Raw genomic sequence first — 25542 nt, 5'->3', positions numbered from 1 at the left:
CCTCAAAGGGGGTTGTAGGTCTCTTCCTCTCTCATTTTCCAGCCATGAAGTGTAGATTTGCTTTGCTACACAATCCTGCCATGATGTGCTGCCCTGCCACAGGCTCAAAGTGACAGAGCCAAGCAATCATGAACTGGAACCTCTAAAACCAAAATAAAGCATTCCTTTTTTTATAAGTTGATTATCTCAAGTATTTATTATTAATGGAAAACTGAATAACACACTGGATCTCACATCATGGTGTTCAACTTCATCTCTCCAAAAAGGAGAAAACAGACAAATTCTCAAGATGGGCTTTGCTTCCTCCAAGGTCACAAGGCTCCAGGGTCCCAGCCCAGAGATATTTTCTGGCCTCCTTAAAGTGTGACCTGTTTGTGTGCTTCTATCTGACTTTTTAATGCCACCATTGTTCTGCTCTGCAAGGCTCATGGTTTGGGTCAGCTGGCTGATAGCCTGTTCAGGAATGGAAAGCCCACGTTCATATGGCAGTGCTGGAGATCACACCACAGTCAGGCTCCCTGGGGAAGACCAGGGATAGCCATGGGATAGATCGGGACAGAGCTTCCTACCAGGTGATTACCTGGGGATTACAGAGATGGGGCTGTCCTAATTACACAGCTATTACAGCTCAGTGTCAGAGGCCAGAGAAACATGCTGCACACTGGGAGACTTTGAAGAGTTAATAAGTGAGACTGTATTCTGCATTGTAGGATCGTGGAAGAAACATGAAAGCCCTCATTCCTAGCTTTGTGAGAATCCCTGCGGAAACCCTGTACACTTGCTCAGTGCCCTGTTAATTTCGCTGTCCTGGATGATAATGCAGGATGGGGTTTAACAGAGAGTGGGTGGAGATGATGGGGAGTGAAGGAGATGATGAGATGTTAGAGAACCCGATTAAGGTGAGCATCTTTCTAGGGCAGGTCTGCTGTACGCTGTGAAGATGCAACAATTCACTTAAGCAATCTGAGGCTGGCGGTGTTGAGAATGCTGTCCTGCAAACTATGGGGTGAAAGCTGGGACATCCGGGACTCACCAAGCCAAACTGCTACTCAGGGGTGGGTGAGCCCCAGGATTCTCTTAGTAGGGAATGTGGATCAGCTCTTTGGATGGGACCTTAGGCAGGAAGCAAAATGTTCAGGTAAGACAGAAGAGATGACCAAGGAACCTTCTTTAAAGCCATAGAATCAGAGGAGTGTGGACCTCAGAGTTGAAAGTCACCCCAGAGGCTATGTGTCAGCATATATGTCCTGAGTAAGAATCTCTGCTGTCTTGGGCGGCTGCTTTGAAGAATTCCAAGGGAGAGAGCCCATCTCCTCTATGGTTAGCCTTTCCATTCGGGAAGCTTACATTGTTTTAAGAAACCTCCCTTTGCCCTCTAGTCATCATCTTAATCCTTCCTGGGGACCCTCAGAAGACAGACTATTACAATTTTGTAACACATTTTAGAGGCTCTCTGTGTGCATGTGCATGCATTTGTGAGGGGAGGGGTGGGGAACTCCTGCGTCATTTTGAGGTATAGTCTTGCCAATTACTGGAAATTAACAAGTAAGCAAGCCAATGACTTATTTTAGTTAGAGGGTGTCAGTGCAAATTCTAAAAATTATATTTTCTTTTCATAAATCTTTTTAAATTCATAAATCCCAAATCTCACTCCAGGAAAACAAGATCAGGCAACCTGCAAATGCTAACACTAAGAATATACGCCCATCGATGATGATGATGATGATGATGATGATGACGTTTTCTTCCATCCCTGGGCCTAGAATGCTACATTAATGGAGGCCTGGCTCTTGGGCATCCCTCCCATCAGGTTTGTTATCCTTCTGTCCTTCTTCCATTCACAGCCACACTCCCCAAGTCCCTGTTCCAGGCTACCTGGACCCACATGGTGGGTTCCAAGCTCCCCACCACTCAGGGTCCATCTCAGGCTCTGCTGTTTTGAGTCACCAGCACTCTGCCTCAGAACCTTACCTCTGCGTTGGCAGGTTCTGTTCTCACTTGGTGCATTTGAACTTGGTACTGGGACTCCTGGCCTGTGTCTTCCTGCATCCTTACCTCCCAGCCTCTCCACCACCCCAGCTCCCCTAGGCTCCCGGCTCCCCAGGCTCACAGCCAGCTCGCCATTTTCCAGCTCACCCTGTGCAATTCCCTTACCCCTGCACCATCACACAGCCATCGTTGTATCTGAAACAACACCAAGTCACCCTGGTACCACTCACCTACCTAACACCTTCCCATCCTTCCAGCCTCAGCTTGAGTGATGGGCTTCAGCGAGACCATCCTTAGCAGTCAGGCCACAGCCTCTGCTTGCCCTGCACTGGAGTCCTCACTCCCTTCCAAACCTCTCAAGGTCAGCCTCCACGTGGACAAATGGCCTGTAGCAGAGCAGGGCAGGGCCCACCTGTGTCATCCAGGACAGCATCTCCTCTTCCAGGTACAGCACTAGCAGGTAGGAAGTGCTCAGTGGGTACCCCTGATTGACAGAGAAATGCAGCTCGCCCTCCCCAAGGCCCTACAAGTGCAATCATTGTAACGCAGAAACTCCTTTTCATCCTTCTCCCCCACTCTACATCCTGGGGCACAGTACACAGAGAAAACTGACAGCTCTCCTCCCAAACAGACCTGGACCAATACCACCAAGCCCTTCACTCATAAGAACATGGAGTATGTATGGTGCATGGTGTCCAACATGGTGATACTTGGCAATATTCAACTGGACGTATTCAGTATACTCATATGTTCATATCTAAAGTTTAATAACAATATGTATATGAAAAAATGTTCATCATCACTAGCAATTAGAGAAGTGCAAATCAAAACCACTCTAAGATTTCATCTCACTCCAGTCAGAATGGCAGCTATTATGAAGACAAACAACAGTAAGTGTTGGCGAGGATGTGGGGAAAAGGCTGCTGGTGGGACTGCAAATTAGTGCAGCCAATATGGAAATCAGCATGGAGATTTCTTGGAAAATTGGGAATGGAACCACCATTTGACCCAGCTGTCCCTCTCTTCGGTCTATACCCTAAGGACTTAAAAAGAGCATTCTGTAGGGACACAGCCACATCAATGTTTATAGCAGCACTATAATAACTAAACTGTGGAACCAACCTAGATGTCCTTCAGTAGATGAATGGATAAAGAAAATGTGGTATATATACACAATAGAATATTACTCAGCAATAAAAGAGAATAAAATCATGGCATTTGCAGGTAAATGGATGGAGTTAAAAAAGATAATGCTAAGTGAATTTAGTCAATCCCCCAAAAAAACAAATGTCAAATGTTTTCTTTGATATAAGGAGGCTGATTCATAGTGGGATAGGGAGAGAGGGAGCATGGGAGGAATAGACGAACTCTAGATAGGGCACAGGGGTTGGAGGGGAAGGGAGGGGGCATGGGGTTATTAATGATGGTGGAATGTGGTGATCATTATTATCCAAAGTACATGTATGAAGACATGAATTGATGTGAATATATTTTGTATACAACCAGAGATATGAAAAATTGTGCTCTGTATGTGTAATAAGAATTGTAATGCATTCTGCTGTCATATATAAATAAAATAAATAAATAACAATATGTATTTCAAAATAAAAAATTGTTAGACAATATGGTAGTAGTATACTATATAAAAATATTACAATTACATATAACATTGACAAAATAATATTATTTTATGTTATAACAATATATGTTAACTTAATTTATAAAATTCAAAAATATTTAGCATGTGTTTAATAATAAATAAAAAGTTGTTAGATAATGTTAGTATTCATGTACATTGATACTTACGTATAATTACATATAATATATGATATATATTTACTTCATACTAATATATGGAGTTTGATAACATTTAATGTGTATTTAATAAAACTAAGAAATCATTTGACAATATGTTAATACACATAAAATTACAAATAATACATTGAGACAATAACATATGTATATTATATTGACCTATTATGTCCCTATATATAGATCACCTATAAAAATTTCAATTGAGTAATTTTATGTATCCTATGAAATTTTATAGATTTTTATAGTAAGATATGTTATCAAACATAAAGTTTGATAACATTTAATATGCATTTAAAAATAAATAAGAAATGAGACCAACACATTAATATATTACAATATAGCTATAATTATATATAATGCATTGATATAATAATGTATCACATATTATTATTCATTACTAAGTTAAGAATATATAATAACTAGATAAAGTAGTATGTAGCTACGTGTGTGTGTTTAGATATATAATGTCAATTCTCGATAATTTCTTTTTCTGGAACAGTGACTCTTGCGTGAATCATACTTCAATTCATTATTTCATTATCTTCTAAACACTTTGCATTATCTCATTTAATTTTCAGAATAGTCCTTCGATGTAAGTACTTTGACTACCTAATACTCAAAACCTCTCTACCAGTCAGTATCCCCACCCTTTGAGTTCCAATATATTAAATGTCACCTCACTGACCCTTACTGCACAGCAGGAGTGGATCTCAACCTCCCCTCCCCGCATCAGTATTTCATGTCTCTTTGACACTGGGCAGTCGGAGTCTGCCTTCTAGCAAAGCTATGAGGACACAATTCCTCATCCCTGTTCCGTGGGAAAGGAATTGTCATAGGCTTGTCAAAGGCGGGGCAGGCTGTGGGGTGTTCATTTACCTGTGGCCCTGGAGCTCATCAGAGCTGGTGAAATTGGACCCCACACACTGCTGCAAGCCAGCTCATGCTTAGTCTTGAGAATTGACATCTCCACAAACGGGTGATTCATGAACCTGGTGATTGTTCTCTGCTGCAGAATTAGCTGGGCCACATCCCTAGACCCAGTAGTTGAATGTAATTTATCCTAATTTGCTCCTGACACACAAAACGCAGACTGAAAAGACAGGGTTGCTGGTGTGGAAGGGTCTGGCTCCCGAATTGAAAGTCCCTGAAGTTTTCAGACTCACGGAAGAAAGGCGGTTGCCTGTGAGAGCTGACCCACTGTGACTTGGCAAACGCAAGCCTGGGAGGTTCTGCTGTCACTGTTAGAGGAGGGATCGGAACGCCCTGCCCCTGCAGCATCTCCTCCTTCAAGGACACCTCAGAGCCCCAGGGAGGCTTTAAAGCATGTCACCCCAACCTGGCTGCCCATGCCTCTCATAATTCCTCTCCAAAGGACCCAGCTAAAAACCCTACTCTTTCTTGCTGGGAAGCAGGGTCTGCAAGAGGCATGACCCTGAGAAAGCGAGTGTTTTTATGAAATTTAATTCTACCTAATACCTATTTAAAGGGGGAGCTGAGTGCCACCTCCAGTTCTCCCCCCACCCTTCCTCCTGCAGCCAAGGCTCAAACTCGAGACCATTGTCCCAAGCAATCCCACTCAGGCCCTCCATGTATAAATCTTGTCCAGAAAATGAAAAAGCCCATAGGTAAGTGGCCCTGCATTCCTTAGGAAGCACTTCAATCTATTGGGATAGGAGAGACTCACCTAATACTGAAATAAATACTGAGAATTCTTTCTAACGGCATAGGGTAATCTCCCAGAGCCAAGATTTGGTAGATAAATGTTATTTTTCTCCCCCAACTGTGTGAGGGATCAGCTTAGGTTGAGCTCCCCAGAAACAGGTCCTGAGACTGAGATTTGTGAACAGGTGATTTTTTTTAGACAGTTGTGTCAGAGAAACTAATTAAGGTTGGGGATAGCCCAGCATGAAGTGGGAGGCACCCAGCCAATCTGTAAAGAGCAGCTTCAGCTCCATCCTGCTGAAGAATTTAGAATGAAATTATACCTCCTTGAAATTCTTTCTGTGTCAAAGCAAAAGACCCAACTTTGACTATGACTTGTGGAGCTTGGCATTTGGAGGTAAACTGGCTGTAGTCAAACAGGGATGATTGAAGTACAGGTGCTGGCCACTGGAAGATGACTGGGGCATAGATGCTGGACCTTAGACTCTGTCTTAGTTTCATTCCTGTTTCTATAACAAAATACCAGAGGCTGAATAACTTATAAAGAAAAAAAGGCTTATTTTGTTTCAGGGTTTTAGAGGCTGAAAATTTCAAGACAGGGCAGCCACATCTGGTGAGAGCCATGTACTGCTTCAACTTACAGTGGAAAAGGAGAGATCAGGTATACGGAAGAGAAGCATAGGTGTGCCAGGGAGGTGCCCAGCTCACAACTAACCTAACTCCACATTTTTTTTTTTTAACTGGGAATTGAATCCAGGGGCACTTAATCACTCTCTCTCTTTCTCCACCAAACACATGCACATGCCTGCACACAGTGGCACAGAGCATAGCAAAAGAGCAGTCAGGAAACCCTGGACCCATTTATCAACAACTTGAGGACAGCTCATCCAGGTGGGAGGTGCCTTCCTCCCCACCCCCTGAGGTCCCAGATAATCCTGCAGCACCACCGGCTTCCGGCACCTCCTTCCTGTTCCATCTCTTAGTAGTTCTATGTTTGTTTGAAAACCAATGCCTGTTTCCTTTTGCCACGGATCCTGTCCCTTCCTCTGCACCCACAGGATTTATTTGTGAATCTTTCCTGAAGCACGTACAATTTGTGAGCAAACCTTCCTCCCAGCCTCCTGGAGACAAGAGTTCCTCACCTTCCAGGAGACCAGCTCTCTGGAGCATCCGTCCACGCTCTGCAAGGCAGAGAGCAATCCCCCCCTAGGATTATTGTTTGTGGCTCACAGTTTCTGGTGCCTAGAAGGCTGACGTCCTGCGGGAGGCCACCTTTCTGCCCAGCCTTCAAGGTGCACCCAAGCATATGACCTAATACCACAGAGAAGATAAGGAGGCACATTCCCTACCTCTTGCCAAGGAAGGGTTAGTCCACTTTCCACATGGGTTAAGTGAAGACAGCAACAGTACCTATGTGCGAGGTTGTTCTGGGAAGACAACTTCATGTCCATAAGAGACTGATACAACACCTGCCTGGTGCCCTGTGAGCTTCCACAATGGTGGTGGTGAGTGCAGAGGCTGAGGCTGTCGCTATTATTCTTGTGCAGATGGATCCAAAGACGAGGATTAGGGAGATCCCTCTTGGCTTTGCAAACCAAAATCAAATATTATTTTCTGGCATTGACTCTAGGAAAACCCAACTCGCTGGGGTAAGCTCTGTTCTGTTACATATTTTCTGGGTCTTTGCTCAGCATATGGCAAATGCCCAATAAAGACTAATTAATCCTACTGCAGTTGAAAGAACACTCTCTCTCTCTCTCTGTCTCTTAATCAAAATTGGTGAAGATTAATTAAGTGGATTGAAAATAAGATTGATATGGATTAATTGATTAATATTCTAGGTTTTTGAACAATGAGTTAAAAGGCAGAATCAAGCTCAAATTATTAAAAGCAAAGAGTTCATTCCTTTAGCATTCTCTTTAGCCACTCACCCAACCTTTTTCTGAACTTCTTTACATTCATAATTTTAAATTTACAAGAGTTGCAAGGATAATGCCAAGAATTTCTCTAGGTTTTTCATCGAGGTTATCAATTATTAACATCTTACCACTTTTGCTTTATTACTCCTCTCTCAACAATGTGCGTATCATTGCTTTTTCTGAACAATTTGAAAGCTAAAGGCAGGCATCCTGCCCCTTACTCCTAAATATTTCAACATGAATTTTGTGAGAGCAAGGATATTCTCTTACATAACCATGGTATAATGATCAAATTCAGATAATCTGAGAATGATAAAATGGTTATGGTTTAGTCTACAGTGCCCATTCAATTTTCATCAATTGCCCCTTTAACATTCTTTTTAATTAATTTTTTTAAATGTATATATGACATCAGAATGCATTATAATTCACATTACACACATAGAGCACAATTTTCCATATCTCTGGTTGTATACAAAGTATATTCACATCAATTCATATCTTCATACATGTAATTTGGATAATGATGACCATCACATTCCACCATCATTATTAACCCCAATGCCCCCTCCCTTCCCCTCCCACCCCTCTGCCCTATCTAGACAGGCCCCTTTAACATTCTTGATGGATACTTTGTGCCTGACCCAGGATCCAAACAGGACCACCAAGGACTTGTAGCTATCACGACATCTTTTTGTCATTTAATCTACAATAGATCCTCTACTTTTCATTCTGTTTAAAGATACTGATGCTTTTGAAGTGTACAGGCCATTTGAAGATTGTCCCCCAATTCAACTTTGGATAACATGCGTCCACGAAGAGATTTAAGTTGTTTATTTCTGGTAGGAGTCCTCCTAGAGCAATGTTAAGTTCTTCTCTCTGCTTCTCATCAGGAGGTACCCAACGCCAGATAATCCCATTATTTCAAATGATAACTTTTCTCATGTAGTAAGGTGATCTTGGCTCAGTTTCTTCACAAATCTTGGTTTTCAAAAAGAAATAAATAATGTTCTAAAGATTTAAGTCTTCCATAAATAAATTCATACACTTAACACAGTCGTCTTCCAAATTTTCCTAATAAGTTACCTATCTTCAGAAGTAGATAGGGAGATGCATTCAAAATAAAGCATAACCTGAGAAAACCCTAAAATAAAAAGAAAAATGAACAGAACTGGTCTCCCCGGTTGTTAAGATTCATCTCAAGGCCTTACTAATTGATATAGAATGGCACATGAATATACTGAAGACATAGAAGGAAATAGTCCGAAAATATACACAAATGCATGTGTGGAAACTAACGTGTAACGAATGTGAATACTCTAGTCAGTGAAGACAGGCTTTGCAATGATACTGGGACAGGAGCATGGCCATTATGGAAAAAAGTTAGCTGGAACCACAAGTGTGTCAAGATACACTCAAATGGATCCAGGCTCTCAATGCAAAAAAAAAAAAAGCATGCAAGTACTACAAGAATGCATGCACCCCACTCTCCCTCCCCCTCTGCAGAGTTCAGCCCATGGCCCCTCATTCTCATCCTGGAAGGCCACTTTGTATGGAGCCAGTGGGAGCATCAAGAGGTGAGTCGAGGGATGAAGGGAAAGAGGGCAGGATTTCATTTCCTGGGTTTCCTCCTGCAGGTCACAGTTTTTACCAATAGACAGAGTGCTCTTCTCTGGCAGCCTGGTCCACATGACTCCCTACCCTTCCATGTTGTAATAACTTACCTGTCACCTCTGTGCCAATTCTTGGGCCACCCCTTGGGAGCCTCCTAAAGCTTGCCCATGTCCTTGCAATAAACCCTTGTAGGGTTTATGTAATTAGGCCTTTGGACATGAACTCCCCTTGAATTACCCTAGTCGGATGTGCCATTTACTTCCTGTTGGGACTCTGATTGATAGAATAACCTTGGAAGAGACTGGCATGTCCAATTTTGTTTTATGATCTAGAAGCCAAAAAATATTAAAGAGTCTGCATAGGAAATAAAACCAAAGCAAAACACAAAGAAAAAAAAAAAAGACAAAAGCTAAGGGAAATATTTGTAGCTCGTGACACAGAAAAAAAAAAGCTTTTTTTTTTTTTTCAAAGTATATGAAGAGCTCTCAGAGATCCAAAATAGAAAGACCACAAGATCAATAGAAAAATGGAAAGGTCATGGAAAATTCACAGAATAAGAAATATAAATGGCCCAAAATACTTGTCAGCATTCATAATTGGAGACCCAGGACTTTATACTAGGATGCAATTTTCCCTTGATAAGATTGGTGAAATTCTAGAAGTGTCACAAGACCCTCTGTTGGCTAGGCACCAGGGATGCTGGCCCTGCTGTTCTACCTTACCAGGAGTGAAAAATGGTGCAGCCCCTACCAAGGGCAATAATCACTAAAAATTTCAAATGTACTTCCTTTGACCCAGCAACTCCACTCCTGAGATTATGGCAGACAAGGACAAATGGACCTATGGCAAGGTCGTTCACTGCAGCATTGTTGATGATACCAAAAACTTAGAAATCACCCAAGTATCCATGTCTAAGGATATTAAATAAACCTATAATTCACTCACAGAGTAGAATGCCCTGGAACTGTCCATAAGAATGAGGAAGCTCTCTGTAAACTAAAATTAAAATATCCCCTGGACTAGGTTAAAAAAAAAAAGTGCGAAGTGTGAGATGATTTGGCATGTCAACTTGGGGGTGAGAGGGTAGGAAATCATATTTATTTACATGTGCTTCTGTTTGCATAAAGGATTGCTGAAGGGATGCAAAAGAAAGTAATATAGTAGATGGCTCTGGTGGAGGTACAGTCATGTGGCTGGAAAGGGTAAACAGAAGATTTTTCCCTATGTGCCTTCTCAACTATTCAGCTTTTTTAAAAAATATTTTTAGTTGTTGATGGACCTTTATTTTATTTATATGTGGTGCTGAGAATCGAACCCAGTGCCTCACACATGTGAGGCAAGCGCTCTACCACTGAGCCATGACCCCAGCCCCTGATTCAGTTTTTGAACCATTGGAATGTGATGCAGGTTGAGCGTCCCTAACCTAAAATCTGCAATACTATAGAATCTAAAACTTTTTAAGCACTAATATATCACCACAAGTGGAAACCCCACACTTGACCTCATGTAACAGGTTGCTGTCAAAATACTGTATAAAATTACCACCAGCTGATGTGCATAAGGTTTCTATGAAACATAAATGAATTTTGTGTTTAGATTTGACTCCCCATCCCAAGATATCTTATTATGTATGTGCAAAAATTCCAAAATCTGGAAAAAAAATAATCCAAAATACAAAGTATCAGATAAGGTATACACTCAAGCTGTACCTATTTCAAAAGATGAAGATCAAAGAGAGAGGATATGGAGAAGACAAAGAGATGATCGTGATGAAGTCAAAGATGAAGATGAAGATGAAGGAGAAGCCTTCATATTGCTTGTGCTGAGGATTTGGTGAACCCTCTGCTTTAACTGTGTCTCCTATTATCACTGTCACCAACTGCGAGTCCAGGGGAAAACCATGTGGGCTTTGCCATAAAACAGATGTCGGTTTGAATCTTGGCATTTCTGCGTTCTTGCTGGGCGAAGGGTTTAACCTCTTTGAGCTACACTGTGCATAATCAGTAAGAGGAGATTTCAGTGGTAACCTCTTCATAATGCTGTTGTGAAGACTGAATTCGGTAACACATGCCCTTAGAAAGGGCTTGCTCATGGGGAATACGAGACATCATTATTTTATAGCTTTTAGGCAGATATGTTGAAAGGTAAGAATTTAATTGCCCGTGTAAACTCTTTGGACTCAAAATTCTCCCTGGAAAATGAATCGAGTCTGCCAAAGGAATACTGAGGCTTCTATTTTGAGATCACTTCCTGAGGACTTTCCACTCCACTGTGGTCCCCATCATCTGATAAATCTTTATTAAGGATACAAATGTCGAGGTACATGATTTATTCTCAGTAAATATGATACTGGATTTTCCTCTCTTCCCATTTTTCCTCCTTTGTGTTCTGCTTAAGTTTTCATTTCAATTCTCCTTTTCCTCTTTTTCTTTCCTACCTTAGCCTCCCTTTCTTTTGGCCTCAGAGGTCATAAAAGATTTTAGAATTTCAGATTAGGGATGCTCAACCTGCACCACATTTCAATGGTTCAGAAGTTGACCTTGGGAGACCCTGAGTGCAATCCACTCAGTTGCAAATGAGCAAGGTCCAGAGAGGAGCAGGATTTACCCAAGGCCACTCCCTAGATGGCAACAGACAAGGACCAGAACCAACTTCTCCCTTATGGCCATTTCCTTCATCTTTCAAACATCATCTTCTACTGGTATTTCCCAAACTCTATGCTAAAGGGAAACATCAATTCCCAATCTCTAATCCTGACTTTGGAAAACAGACAAGTGAAGACCATTTTTTCAAATGAAAGTTAAGTGAGATCAAAAACATCAACACTTTTGGAACTTCAGCGGTAGAAATGTTTATCAGAGTATAGAAATGAAACATTCTGCAGCATGTTTAACTTTTCTATAACACAGTTTTGTCTTACCTTGAACCCTCTTTCTGCTTAAAGGCAAGAGACTTATAGTTACTCTCAGGTCTCTTTAGTCTGACATGAAATGCTGTCAATTCAATGTTGGTTCCTTCTGCCCAAGAATGCAGCTAAGTTTGGGTGACATACATAACACTGGGTTATTGGCAAGTGGGTCTGGTTAATGAATACCTCCCGTCCTACTCCATGCACCCCAAGCACACTGGGGTGTAGCTTCTCCTGACTGGACTTTGGGAGTTAGGACCAGGCCCCATTGGCATCTCCCGAGAGATACCTGAGGACATTATATCATCTCACCAGGGGGGTGTATACACTGTTCGTCTTTATCCCCAATCTTGAGGCCCTTTTGGTTTCTCCATCTTTCTCAGAGTTTCCCTCTCTGGGTTCGGGGACAGAATGCATATCCCATGCCTTTGAAGTGGGGTGACCTTATGACATGTTTTGGCAGATGAAACCTGAGCAGAAGGGACGTGGGCCACTTCTAGGCAGCAGGATTTGCCCAAGGCCACTCCCTAGATGGCAACAGACAAGGACCAGAGCCAACCTGTGAAAGCCAGGGAGCAGGCCACCACCTCCCCTTTCCCTGTCCCTCCTTGGTCATCCACGGTGTTCCATGTGCTAGTTTTTCCACCTTCCTGGGTCTTAGGATGAGGCCAGTATGAAGAAGACAATAAAATGGACATGTGTCAGGAGCAAGAGATGAAATGCCATTGTTGAAAGCCATGGAGATTTGGGAGTGGTGGGCCACCACCTCATGTGGAGGGAAGCAAAGTTCTAGAATGTGCTCCTGTGCTCCTTGGGGTCATGGTGGTGGGTAGAAGGGTTCTCAGAGTCCTCAGTACCTAGGATGCTTGGTTGTCATTGATCTGTTGCTCCCACTCACGATGGGTAGGGATCTTCTCTACAAGGTGGGCTGTGATTTCCGTCTTCTGGGAAATGGAGCACATGTGTCTAGACTCCAGTTACCATTTCCCATCAGAGCCTTAGTTTACAAAGTGCAAGGATGGAAGCACCTGCTTCTCTCATTCCTCTCTCCAAATGTCTTTGTCTCAGACATTGATCCACTTCCAAAGGGCGTGACAGCCTGTGGGCCCATCGATTCGGATGCATTGTTGGTGGTATTAATTTTATGGCTACATCCTCAGAGTGGACTCTGTTTAAATTCTCAAGCTCGCGCTCTTACAAATCACAAGTTTTTCCTCTCAAGACTCATCTCTCAGTTTCCTTTCTCTTTGAAATATCTTTTTCTAAATTTCAAAGAAATACATGTACACAATTAAAATCAAATAGAATGACAAGCCTGGTAATTTAAAAATGGCACCTTTTAACTATTTTCATTATTCCAGTGTTTACAGCTATTCACCTAAATAGTGTCATGAAACCAGTATTGTTATTATTATTTTTACTAATATTATTGTTATTATTATACTGGGGATTTATCCCAGGAGTATTTTATGACTGAGCCACATCCCTATTCCTTTTTATTTTATATTTTGAGGCAACATCTCACTAGTTAGTTGCTGAGGGTCTCACTGAGTTATTGAGGCTGACCTTAAACTTGTAATCCTCCTGTCTCAGCCTCCAGAGTCACTGGGATTATGGGCGTGTGCCACCGTGCCTGATCATTATTTTTTATATTATCTATTGACTTCCTGAAATAGAAAACAGGCTTAAAGTATTCCTCATCACCTTGGATTCTCAGTCCCCAGTTCTTCCTCCCTAATGGTCCTAATATTGAATAGATAGATCACTTGTGTTCACCTACATTATTATGTCCAGGAATGATGATTCAATTAATTTCTTACCCATCTTTTAAATTTTTCTCTGTGGATATAATAATAGTTATTATTTGGGGAGTTAATTGCTTTTGCTGGCTTGGTTCGTTTGTTAACTCTTCCTAAAGTCATTCCTAAAGTTATTATTGTTTTCCTAACTGACCAAACACATGAGGTAGCTAACTTATCGATTCCATTTTTTCCTAGGATGTATCTCTCTCAAGGCCTCTGTCCTCCTACCAGGAGCATACTAGTCTCCCACACAGCTAGGCCTGGGATGCCCCTTGCTTGTCTGATTTTGCATGTTCTGTTCTGTAGAATTCCCAACTTCTTTATTCTTGGTGCAGTCCTGTAGTGTGGCAGCACATTCCCATAACTCCCAAGAAAGGATGCGTGAGAGGTAAATGATAGCATTTTTTTTTAAACTATGCATGTAGAAAACAAAAATGTCTTTGTTCTACCCTCCCCCTGGATTAATTATTTCGTAGGCTGAGAATCATTTCCTCATGGGTCTCTGGCTTCCATTCTGGTCCTTGAGAAGTCCCTATAAAATTTGGATTCTCCTGCCTTTGTATGTGGCCTCCCCCACTCCCACTCCCCAGAAGCCTTTAGAATCATTTATTGCTACTGCTGTTTTAATATCTCAGCAGTTTGCCTTCACGTTATTGACCATATTATATTGTGTGCATAGATAAATATGTAACAAGAAATCCTATCAATATGTACAATGATAATGTACCAATAAAAATGAGGAAATAACAAAAAGACTGTGTAATTTATTCACATTATATCTCAATAAAAAAAATTAAGAACAAGAAAGAGGAAAGCCTGTTTGTAGTTCAGGAGATAGGTTGGTCCCTTTTTCCTATTTATGTTTTGAGGAACACAGCACCTCATCATCAAATTTCTGAAAGCCACTGACAAGAATATCTTTAAGAATCAGAATAAATGATAGATGTCTGAAGCGATAGCTAAGCATACCTGGACTTGGACGTGACACAATGCATACTTGTTATTGAAACATCATCTACTATCCCACACATACATTCAACTTTTATGGGTCACTTTAAAAATTCAAAATAGAATTAAAAGACCCAGAGGAAGAAGAGACAGACCAAACAGAGAAAGAAAGGCAAAAGTCATGGGAGTTCGTATCAGGAATGAGGTGAGCCAGAGGACGTGGAATAACAGTGTTTATTTCAGCTTACAAACTTTTACATTTTTATTTTATATATTTGTGATGCTGGGGATTGAACCAAGAGCCCTATATATGCTAAGCCCGCACTCCACCCCCAGCTCCAAGGCCAAGACTCTTAATCACACCTCCTAAGGGCTTCCTGGGAAGTGCCAAAAGGGAACAGGAAGGAAAGAAGAAAGATGTTTTTTGCTGTTCATTTTCCATCTTTCTATTCCCTTAGGAAAAAAGAGTGAATCTTCCAGGTAGACTCAAATAAAAAAAAAATCTAAGCTCCCTGAAGCCAGAGAAAAGTACCTTAAAGATTCTATGTTTCCTCTATGGAATCCTGCAAAGATTAGAGATCCACTAGGAAACCTTTTTAGTTAACAAAGAAGGATGGCCATCTCCTGCCCCCTGTGATTCTAAGATGGTGTTGTATCCGCACTGAATGCATCTCTGTAACCGCTGAAGAAGGTGAAGAATATCCCCCATTGGCTCCCTTTTCTTTTACAAAACAGATTTCTTCAGTGGGTGACTTGGGACTCCTTCAGATAAACATGAATTAGAAAAGACAGCCAGCTGGGACCCGGCCAGTTTTCCCCAGTAAGCTAGTTGTAGTCCTTCCAGATGATTTCCAATTAATTCTATCCCCCCCCCCACCCCTGATTTGATGGTACAAAAATAAATAAGCATTTTGATTTTGCAAAGGTCTCAGCAAAGCAGGACTATTCATTGCAAGAATAGAAATCTGGAGAAAACAGAGATAAATATTTCCCTGATAAATGAAATCTTCAGTTGGATTCTCTTTCCACAATTAGATTTGCTAGCTTAGTCTCCTGGTTTTGCAACATGGTGATTAGTACATTAAACCAATTAAACTCTAAGTAACTCTTCCCATGTGTTTGCATTTTTTTTTTTTTAGAGTCACATACACAAAATTAGTCTAAACCAAAGGTGTAATTTATTTGTCTGCAGTCTGAGTCACTGAGTTCCCTCGGGATATCTTTGGGTTTGTTCTCTTTTAATTTCTATGGAGTATTTTTTTTTCCTGCAAAACGTGATTTATTTAGAAACAAGCTCCCCCAAAGAGAACTCAACCTATGTTTTCTATTTCAGAATTTGTTCACATGACTGAAGACACTTTAAAAACTCTATACTTTGTGTGTTTTCACAGCTCTGAAATGGTTGAGAGCAGTCAAAATTATTCCTGTGCCTGCTGAATGACAGATATGAGAAATGAACACCTTCCCCGGATGTGCCTGGCAATACTGGAACGGCAAGAGGAAGACTGCCTTCACATACCCTTCCGATCTGTTCAGTTCTATGGCCCTACAGCATGAGATCAGATTTGACCTTAAGTTCAAAAGAAGCTTTCTTATTGGAGTAAGATAAAATCTCAGTGTAGTTTTGATTTGCATTTCCCTAATTGCAAGAGACGTTGAACATTGTTTTCATTTATTTGTAGGCCATTTGTGTTTCTTCTTTTGTGAAGTGTCTGTTTAGTTCTTTTGCCCCTTTATTAACTGGTTATTTGTTTTATTGGTGTTAAATGTTTGGTGTTCTGTATATTGATGGCTATTAACGCCCTATCTGAGGAGCAGATGATAAAGATCTTTGTTCTTCCTTGTTTACTATGCTGGGCAGAAGCTTTTTAGTTTGATGCTGTCCCACTTATTGATTTCCTGGTTTTATTCCTTGCATTTTGGGAGTCATGTCCTGGTTTATGCTGCAACAGCCTTCCGAGGTGTTATTTTGTAACTCTACCTTTACATTTTTCCATTTCTTCTCAACCAATTACCAAACTCTGCTGATTTGATTTCTTCTTAAATATACTTATTTTCACACGGACTGCCTTTCCTATTGTGTTTCCACCCTTGGACATCAGAAAAATTTCAGGTAAATAATTTTTTTTTTCAGAAACATCCATGATTAGAAACAAGATTAGAACTAAACTTAGACCTAATGTTTAGACCTAAACTTTTAGAAAATGAGACTGTAAAATTAATTTTTAAAAGAAAGATGCTTTCTTACACTACTTATATCCTGCTTTGAAAGATTCATATTAAACAATAAAGTGTCTGCTATGGTTCGTAATGCATCTCTTTTGTGGTTGTTGATATTATGTTTATTTTATCAAAGGTTAGAAAACTTCATGAAATTCTTTAACAACTGTTCAGGTGTAAAAAAAAAAAAAAGAAGTTTTCCTTCTAAACATTTATTTAGTATTTGATCTTAAGATGAAAGAGACTCAAAGAGGGCTGGGGATGTGGCTCAGGTGGTAGCGTGCTCGCCTGGCATGCGTGCGGCCCGGGTTCGATCCTCAGCACCACATACAAAGAAAGATGTTGTGTCTGCCGAGAACTAAAAAATAAAAAATATTGAAATTCTCGCTCTCTGTCTCTCTCTCTAAAAAAAAAAAAAGAGAGAGAGAGACTCAAAGATATATAGAACCATGAGCCACATAACATTTTGGTCAATGGTAGATTACATGTGATCTTTTAAGATTATAATAGACCTGAAAAATTCTATTGCTAGTGATGTCCTAGGGTGACAGAGTAATTCATGATTTCTGTTAAAGCCCATGGAAACTTTCAAACCAATAGTGCTACCGATTTTATAAACCTATTAGACCTACAGTTACATAGAGTACACAGTACTTGATAGTAATAATAAAAAGCTACGCTACTGGTTTATGTATTTACTACAGTATATTTTTTATCAGTGTTTCAGAGTGTAGTCCTTCTACTTATTGCGCGGGGGGGGGGCGGGGGGGGAGGTAACTATAACGCAGCCTCAGGCAGGTCCTTCAGGAAGGATTGCAGAAGAAGGTGTCATTATGATAGAAGATGATATTCCCCTGTGTGCTGCTGCCCCCAAAGACCTCCCAGTGGGCCAGTATGTGGAGGTGGGAGAGTGACATCAGTGATCCTGACTCTGTGTGAGCCTAGATTCATGCATGTGTTTGTATCTTATTTTTTAACAAAAAAGAAAGTTAAAAAAGTAAATAAAATTGAAAAACAGATGCTATCATGGAGTCCAGTTGTGCTGTGGGCTACATCATCTAGGTTTGTGTGAATACACTCTATGATGTTCACAAGTCAAAATTGCCTAATAGCATCCCTCTCAGAGTATATTCCCACCCGTAACTCACACATGACTGTACCATTAGTAGAACTCAGATACCAGACCACAATTTTCTTCCAGATATTCTTCTAGAATATTTCTGTGGCCAAGAAGTCAATAGAGTTCAAGTTGCAGGTTTGTTACTAACTTACCATGTGATAGCCTGGGCCTTAGTTCCCTCATATTGGGGTATGACACCTGACAGGTCTCCTTCATGAAATTGTGTTCAAGTCCCACTGATTTTATATCTGCCAAAGCCCTTTGCAGCACATGAGGCTGTCATCGCACAGAGTGTTAATGTGTGGCTTTTCGTTACTGCTCTTACAGACTGGTCTCCACGGAGAGGCCTATAGAAGAACCCACTGCCGTGCAGGAAGAAAATATTAGAATGCCTAAAATATTTACTCTCTGCCTTGGATTCTTATGTGGGCATGTATTTGAGGACTGTGTGTGTGTGTGTGTGTGTGTGTGAGAGTGTGTGTGTGTGCGCGCGTGTGTGTGTGAGCAAGATTTGTGTGTTTGATAGTAGATTGGTTTGCTCAGCATAGGCTCCAGTTTCCTCCTGGTTTGGTTTATAAGCCTGTAGAGGCTGGAAAGCCCAGCCTCCTTAAGCCCAAGGGTTGCAGAGGTGATTTGGTTTTATATAAACCATGTTTCTAACTTCTTCAGTTTGATGCTTTAACATCCATCCTTGCCAGACAAGCCTCATTCTGAACAGCCCAGTTACATGCTTGGACATCTGGTCTCTTGCTTTCCTAGTCACCCCACTCCTATCCTGAGGGGGCAGCTCATTCCCAGGGGCAGCTTTTCAAATACAAACCCACCAATCCAGGGTCCACACCCGCAACCATCACCCTTATTGGACTCTCCCACCCAAGTCACTTATCCACTTGCCCTGGTCACCCCAGAGCCAGGTACCAGAGACCTAGGTACAGCCCCTGTGCCCCAGAAGAGGCTGAAACAATTCAGAGTGGCCCTTCTTCAACCTGTTTACACAATTCCTCTGTTCCTTCCCACTGAAACCACAGCAAATGCTCTTATTCAGAGTTCCCCATTCTATTAGGATTCTCTAGAAAAACAGAATCAACTGGAGAGAGATATATAAAATAAAATTTGTATATATAATAAAATATATATATATATATATATAATTTATAATTGACATATATACAAATATGTGTATGTATGTATATAGATAGATACATCTATCCAGTCATAGATACATATGACTATACAAAAGGATTGGTTTACATGATCAGAAGCTGGATAGTCCCACAATGACCATTTGCACACTAAAGAGACAGAGGAACTAGTAACTGCTCAGTCGAAGAAGCTGGAGCCTCAGAACAAGAGACACTACTGATGCAGCCTCAGTAGTGAGGCTAAAGGCCTGGAAATTCCATGGAGAATCACTGATGAGAGTCCACATGGGAAGACTAAAAGAATCCAGTGTCCACAGGCAATGGCAGTAGCAATAGACACATCTGATTGAGAAAAATCAAGTTGCATTCTCCATTGTTTCCTGCTTCCTTCCGCCTTTTCCCCCATCTGGGGCCCCAACCTATTGGACAGTGCCATCCATATTCAGGGAGGGTCTCCCCACTCATTTGCTGTCCCACTTGCCAGTCATTTCTGGAAACACACTCATAGACACACCCAGAATCAATTACTCCTAGGCATCTCTCAATCCAACCAAGTTGACAATCCAGGCTGACCACCACACCCCTCTCCTCTGCCTTCTGACCCTGGTACTTCCTTATGTACTCCCCATGGGATACCCCTCCTCCTGGAACTGTAGGTTCATTGAAACTATCTTTTCTGTTGTCCTTGTCCAGATGACTCTAAATTGAGTCTTTTTTTTTTTTTTTTTTGGCGGTGTTGGGGATTGAACCCAGGGCCTTGTGCATGCGAGGCAAGCACTCTACCAACTGAGCTACATCCCCAGCCCTAAACTGAGTCTTTACTGACATTTAATTTTTTGCTTTGCTGTTTTTGCTGCTTTCCAAATTTGCCCATGGTGGGCTCAGAACCCTGCAGTGGGAAACAGGAGATGCCCATGGATTCTTGGCCACTCCCCTGCCTTGATCATCCACTTTCTCTACTCTTCATTCCGCCTTTGATCTTCCAGTAAAGAGGTGGGGATAAAGGAGTCACAAGGTACAGAAAGCTTGGTGATCTCTTGGTGACCTCCAGCTACCTCCTCCATTAGGGGCCATGTGGATCCTTTGGGGACCTCTCCTCCTGGGAACCTCCCATTGCCCCATTGCTAGGGGCGGTGGCAGATCTCACTAGGACTGTGTCTCCCAGCAGTAGATACCCTGTCTCTGGTCACATCAGAGTAGTTCATGCCTGGCCCTATCACCCACTCTACAGCCTGGCCCTGGTCACTGATAGAATGGCAGACTTCATGCTCTCTTCCTTCCACTTTCTCAGGCAATGGTGTTTGGGTTCTGCCAGTGCCGGGAACTCACTTCTAGCACCACTCACACCTGACCCAACTTGAAGCAGAAGCATATTCCCTTCCATCAGGCAGAAGGTCAAATGCAGGAAGTAGAGCCGACAAAAGATGGAAGAGCAGAAAACGCCATCTTCTTTTGCTGGCTCTTCGTGTGTGTGTGTGTGTGTGTGTGTGTGTGTGTGTGTGTGTGTGTATGTGTGTGTGTGTGTTGGCTTGGTTTTGGTTTTCATTGCATTTTTCTGGTCTGGGGCCATAAAAGGAGAAAATATGAAGATGGCCTTTCAACATGCATTACCTTATTATAGTCTTTCCCTCCTCCCTCAAATTATACTCTTGTGCAATTTTTTTTCTGATATTTCACGGGAGTAAAGCAAACACATGTTAATATAACTCCTATTTTTTTCCATTAAGAAAAATCAAAGTGAAGGGAACTGAAGGGACTGGCTAGAGGTCACATAGGGAGTTATCACCTAAGAGAGAGGAAGAGAGAAAAGAATGGAGAAAGGAGGAGGGGAAAGGAGAGGGGGAAGAAAGCCAGCATTCAGCAGGCCTGGGCTTCTCTAGTTGTCACGCCAGAGACTCTCTCTCTCCCGCGGGCACAGCCTCCACCCAGGAAGCCTGTCTCCATCGGTGATCTATTGCTTTCGGGCTCGCTTTCTGTGGAAAACAAGTCATTTAGGAGCACCATAAAAGCTTATTGATTATCAATGGTCCATTCTGTGCTAGGTACTTAGATTAAGGGGGGAAAGGAAAAAATATAAATAAGCCCCAAATTTACTTCTACAGAAAGCGATGGACCAAATACCAATATGGCAGCCTCCCAGCCGCGATCATTTCTCGCACTCATTAAAATTCAAAAGCAGCCATCCAAATGTGGCCTGGATGGAACGTCTCAGAGTCTCACTAATGGATCTTTCTAGTCTCCTTTTCTACTTGCAATAAAGGTGCTCTGAGGGAAGAAGGAAAAGACAGGCCTACACTGAGGCAGTGGTTCTCAACCTTCAGCAAATATCAGAATCACTTAAAGGGCCTGTTAACACAGCTCACTGGTCCCACTCCTGTACTTCTGGGTCAGACCCATAACTGGCATTTCTAATAAGTTCCCAGGAATCTTAGCCCATCTGTGCCACTCTAACAAAATACCACAGACTGGGTAACCTATAAACAATAAAATTTTATTTTATTTTGTTTTCTGCTTCCAAGATGGTGCCTTGTAGCTGGGTCCTCTGGAGGGAGGAAGACTGTTTTCACATGGCAGAAGGTGGAAGGGCAAGAGAGAGAGTTTGTTTTATTCAAAGGTGTTAATCTCATTCGTGAGGTGGCAGCCCTCAGCATTTAAGCATTTTCAAAAGGCCATACCTCTTAACTACTGTTCCATTAAGGATGAAGTTTCAATATGAATTTTGGAGGTGACCCCAACATTCAAAGAATACTTATTCAGAACACAGATTCTGAAAGTCACAGCACCTCCATCCAAATGGTCACTCACTGTGACCCTGGACAATCACTTATCAGGGCCTGAGTTTCTTCATATCCATTACTTTATAGTTCAATCTACTTCCTAGGAACATGAAGGCAAAAATAGATAAAGCACTCAAATAATGCCTGGCATACAGTAAAGAGTATTAGGTAACATTTACAGAGTTTTTAACGTTTTATTATTTTATTCTGTGACTCCTTTCTGTCTTTGGGTAAATAAACCTGTTCTGCTGAATGTCCTTTTATGTTGACCTGCATTCTCATGATCATTTGCTGAGTGACTGAGACAAATCAACTCCTGCCTGGGCCTCAGTTTCTACACTCATAAAATGGAAGGGTTGACTAGTTGACTTTCAAGGTTCTTTTTTATAGAACACACAAAGTGATTTCTGCAGCTTGCCGGAATGCCTCTGAATGTTCCTGGACTATAAACCCTGCCTAGTCACTCCCGTTTTGACTGTCAGAGGTCATGTGCTTCTGAGTCCTGCACAACTTTAAGAATGGGGCAGAGCTGATTGTACTTGAACTTTATCCTCAGGGGCCCTAATCCCTTTCAGGGGTAGTTTCCACCTCCACCATGATCGTGGAGGAAGGGAAGGGAAGGGAGCAGAGCTGGGATCTGTCCAAGCACCTCACGTCTTCCTTACACAATGGCTCCGTTTTCCACAGGAGGAAACTGAGTTTGAGAAGCCTGAGTCGCCTGCCCAAAGTTAACCAGTCAGCCTGTGATAAAGCTGAAATATGAGCCCTGTGAGAGGTGAGGGGTGGGGAGGGGCATACAGAGAGGCACAACAAGCAAAACCAGGATACTCCCAAAGGGTCCAACAAAACAGAACAGGCACACTCCCAGGGTGGCTGCCAAACCAGTTCTCAATGCTTGTTTGGCACAATCCTCCCAGGATCAACCAATCGATGAGTTATTTTTTTCCCCCATGGTCTTGGGAGAGCATGTTCTTCCTAGAAAGCCTGGCATGACAGGCACTTTCTGCAGAGGAAGCAGCACCCGGGAATGGAGAGTCCTGAGGTCTACGAACCTCAGCTCTTGGGTCCATCTACACAGAGGATGAAGGTGGGGGGCTCCTAATTCACATCCTTTTTAAATGAAGAGGATCTCTGATGGCCACCCCTCATTTCTGTCCCCAAACTGTAGGGGAGCAAGAGGCACCAGCTGCCCTTCCTTGGACTTCTCTCCATGCAGCCATTTCCCCTTCTTGCAAGAAGCTTCTCCACTCCCCTCCACTCCCCACCATGCCCATAGTTGCTCATCTCTGAGGGTGTGGCCCATCACCATTGGAGGATATTAGGAAACCCTCTGAGGGGTTTCTGAGACCTGCACCTAGACCCAGCAATGACCATGACCATCCTCCCTCCTTGTACCCTCCTGAGCACCCCACACATTTAAAGCACTCTTTAAGCACATCCTCTGCACCACCCCTTTTCATGAGCTGAATTGATATGTTGAAGCCTGTTATGGTTTGGACGTCAGATATCCCCCAAAAGCTTGCATGTGAGACAATGCAAGAAGGTTCAGAGAAGAAATGATTGGGTTAAAAGAGACTTAACCCAATCAATGAGTTAATCATCTGAAGGGGTTAACTGAGTGGTAATCAAAGGCAGGTGGAGTGTGGATGGAGAAGATGGAGCACTGGGGATGTGGCTTTGGGGTACATATTTGTATCTGGTGAGTGGAGTCTCTCTCTCTGCTTTCTGATCATCATGTGAGCTGCTTCCCTCTGCCATATTCTTCCGCCATGTTGTTCTGCCTCACCTGGAGTCCTGAGGAATGGATCTGGCTGCCAATGGACTGAGACCTCTGAAATCATGAGCCCTCAAATAAACCTTTCCTCTTCTAAAGTTGTTCTGGTTGGATCATTTAGTCACAGCAGCAAAAAAAGCTGACAAGGCCATTAAGATTAAATGAGATTAGACTGGGGGTGCTGCTCAGGGGTAGAGCACTTGCCGAGCATGCGCAAGGGCTCCTGGTTCCACCCCAGCACCGCAAAATATAAATACATGAAAATAAAAGATTCCATGATGTCGTTAAAACGGGTCTTCATCCAATATGACTGTTGTCCTTATAAGAAGAGGAGCCCAGGACATAGACATATACAGGGTGTGAGGGTAGACCACGAAGGCCACAGAGAGAAGACAGCCATCTACAAGCCAGGGAGAGAGGCCTCAGGAGAAACCAACTCTGCCATGCCTTGAGCCAGGACTGCAATCTCCAGAGCTGTCAGAAAGTCGATTTCTGTTGTTTAAGCCTCCTGATCTGTGCAATTTTGTCATGGCAGCCCAAGCAAAGTAACACACACACACACACACACACACACACACACACACACAATACATGTGACTGGCACCTTGGCATCCTAGAGGCTGGGTATTGTTGACCTTGGAATGCCTCACACCTCTGGCAGTCCTGACCCGGAGACCTTTGTGTCAATGGGTGTTGATTAAATCAATGGATGGGCTACCAGACCTGAGAGTTTATTAATAAAGCCTCTATCTCACACATTTACCTGATACTTGGAATCAACTTAGGCTCCCTTCCCACTGCCCAGAGCTGTGCTTGAAATGGGATTTGCTTAAAAAAACAAACAAACAAAAAAAGACTCATAGGTTTTTCTTTAGTGCTGTGCAGAGAAAACAAACAAGAGCACCCCTTGACCTCCAGAGGCCAGCCTGGCACCCCCAGCTGGGTGTATGCCACATCAAGAATACCAACCTCACATATGACTCTGAAACCACAGTGAAATGAGGCAAGGAAAAGCACCTTATGATTTCATTTAAACATAGGACATGGGAGTAGGACATACTCATTGCCTTTTGAAGAAGTGTCAAGAAGAGGATCAAGGGGCTGGGGTTGTGGCTCAATGGTAGAGCCCTTGCCTAGCATGTGTGAGGCACTGGGTTCGATTCTCAGTACCACATATAGATAAATGAATAAAATCTAAAAAAGTATTCAAAAAAAAGAAGAAGAGGAGGAGGATCAAGTGGAGGTGCAGATTGAAAAGGATTAGGCAATTTCCAAGAGAGAGAAAAGTTTGAAGGGTATATTAGGATAGGCTGTCTCGGTACAATGGTAAGAGAGAAATACAACTCTTTATCTTCCAACAAAACCTTCAGCAAAGACTAATATTCATTAATATCCTTAAACTGGATTTGGGCTTGGGGCAGAGAGAGGTTGGATCATACAATAATTAGTTGAAGAAACTAGACTATAAGCACATACCCCAAGAAAAATGGATGGCCCCAAAGCCTTCTTGTATTGAGCTATCAAGATTTCCTCTCCCTCTAGTATGCTGTTTTTAAGTCTTTGGGGTATAAACCAAGGAGAGGGATAGCTGGGTCAAAAGGTGGTTCCATTCCCAGATTTCCAAGGAATCTCCAAACTGCTTTCCATATTGGCTGCACCAATTTGCAGTCTCACCAGCAGTGTATGAGTGTACCTTTTCCCCCACATCCTCGCCAACACTTATTGTTGTTTGTCTTCAGAATAGCTGCCATTCTGACTGGAGTGAAATGATGTCTTAGAGTCGTTTGATTTGCAGTTCTCTGATTGCTAGAGATGATAAGCATTTTTTTTTAAAAAGAGAGAGAGAGAATTT

The 25542-nt window shown here is 42.2% G+C and overlaps 1 non-coding gene across 1 annotated transcript; it reads right to left on the bottom strand.

Annotated features, from left to right (window-relative positions):
- Positions 1–19867: 19867 nt before the first annotated feature.
- Trnaa-cgc (transfer RNA alanine (anticodon CGC)) lies at positions 19868–19940 on the bottom strand. The gene has a single exon. It is a non-coding gene; the product is annotated as a tRNA-Ala (tRNA).
- Between the last annotated feature and the right edge of the window lie 5602 nt (positions 19941–25542).

Source organism: Urocitellus parryii, chromosome 8 (assembly GCF_045843805.1).
Source record: "Urocitellus parryii isolate mUroPar1 chromosome 8, mUroPar1.hap1, whole genome shotgun sequence".
Lineage (NCBI taxonomy): Eukaryota > Metazoa > Chordata > Mammalia > Rodentia > Sciuridae > Urocitellus > Urocitellus parryii.
The sequence above is the reverse complement of the archived record's forward strand: the minus strand, read 5'-3'. Positions and strand labels throughout refer to the sequence as shown.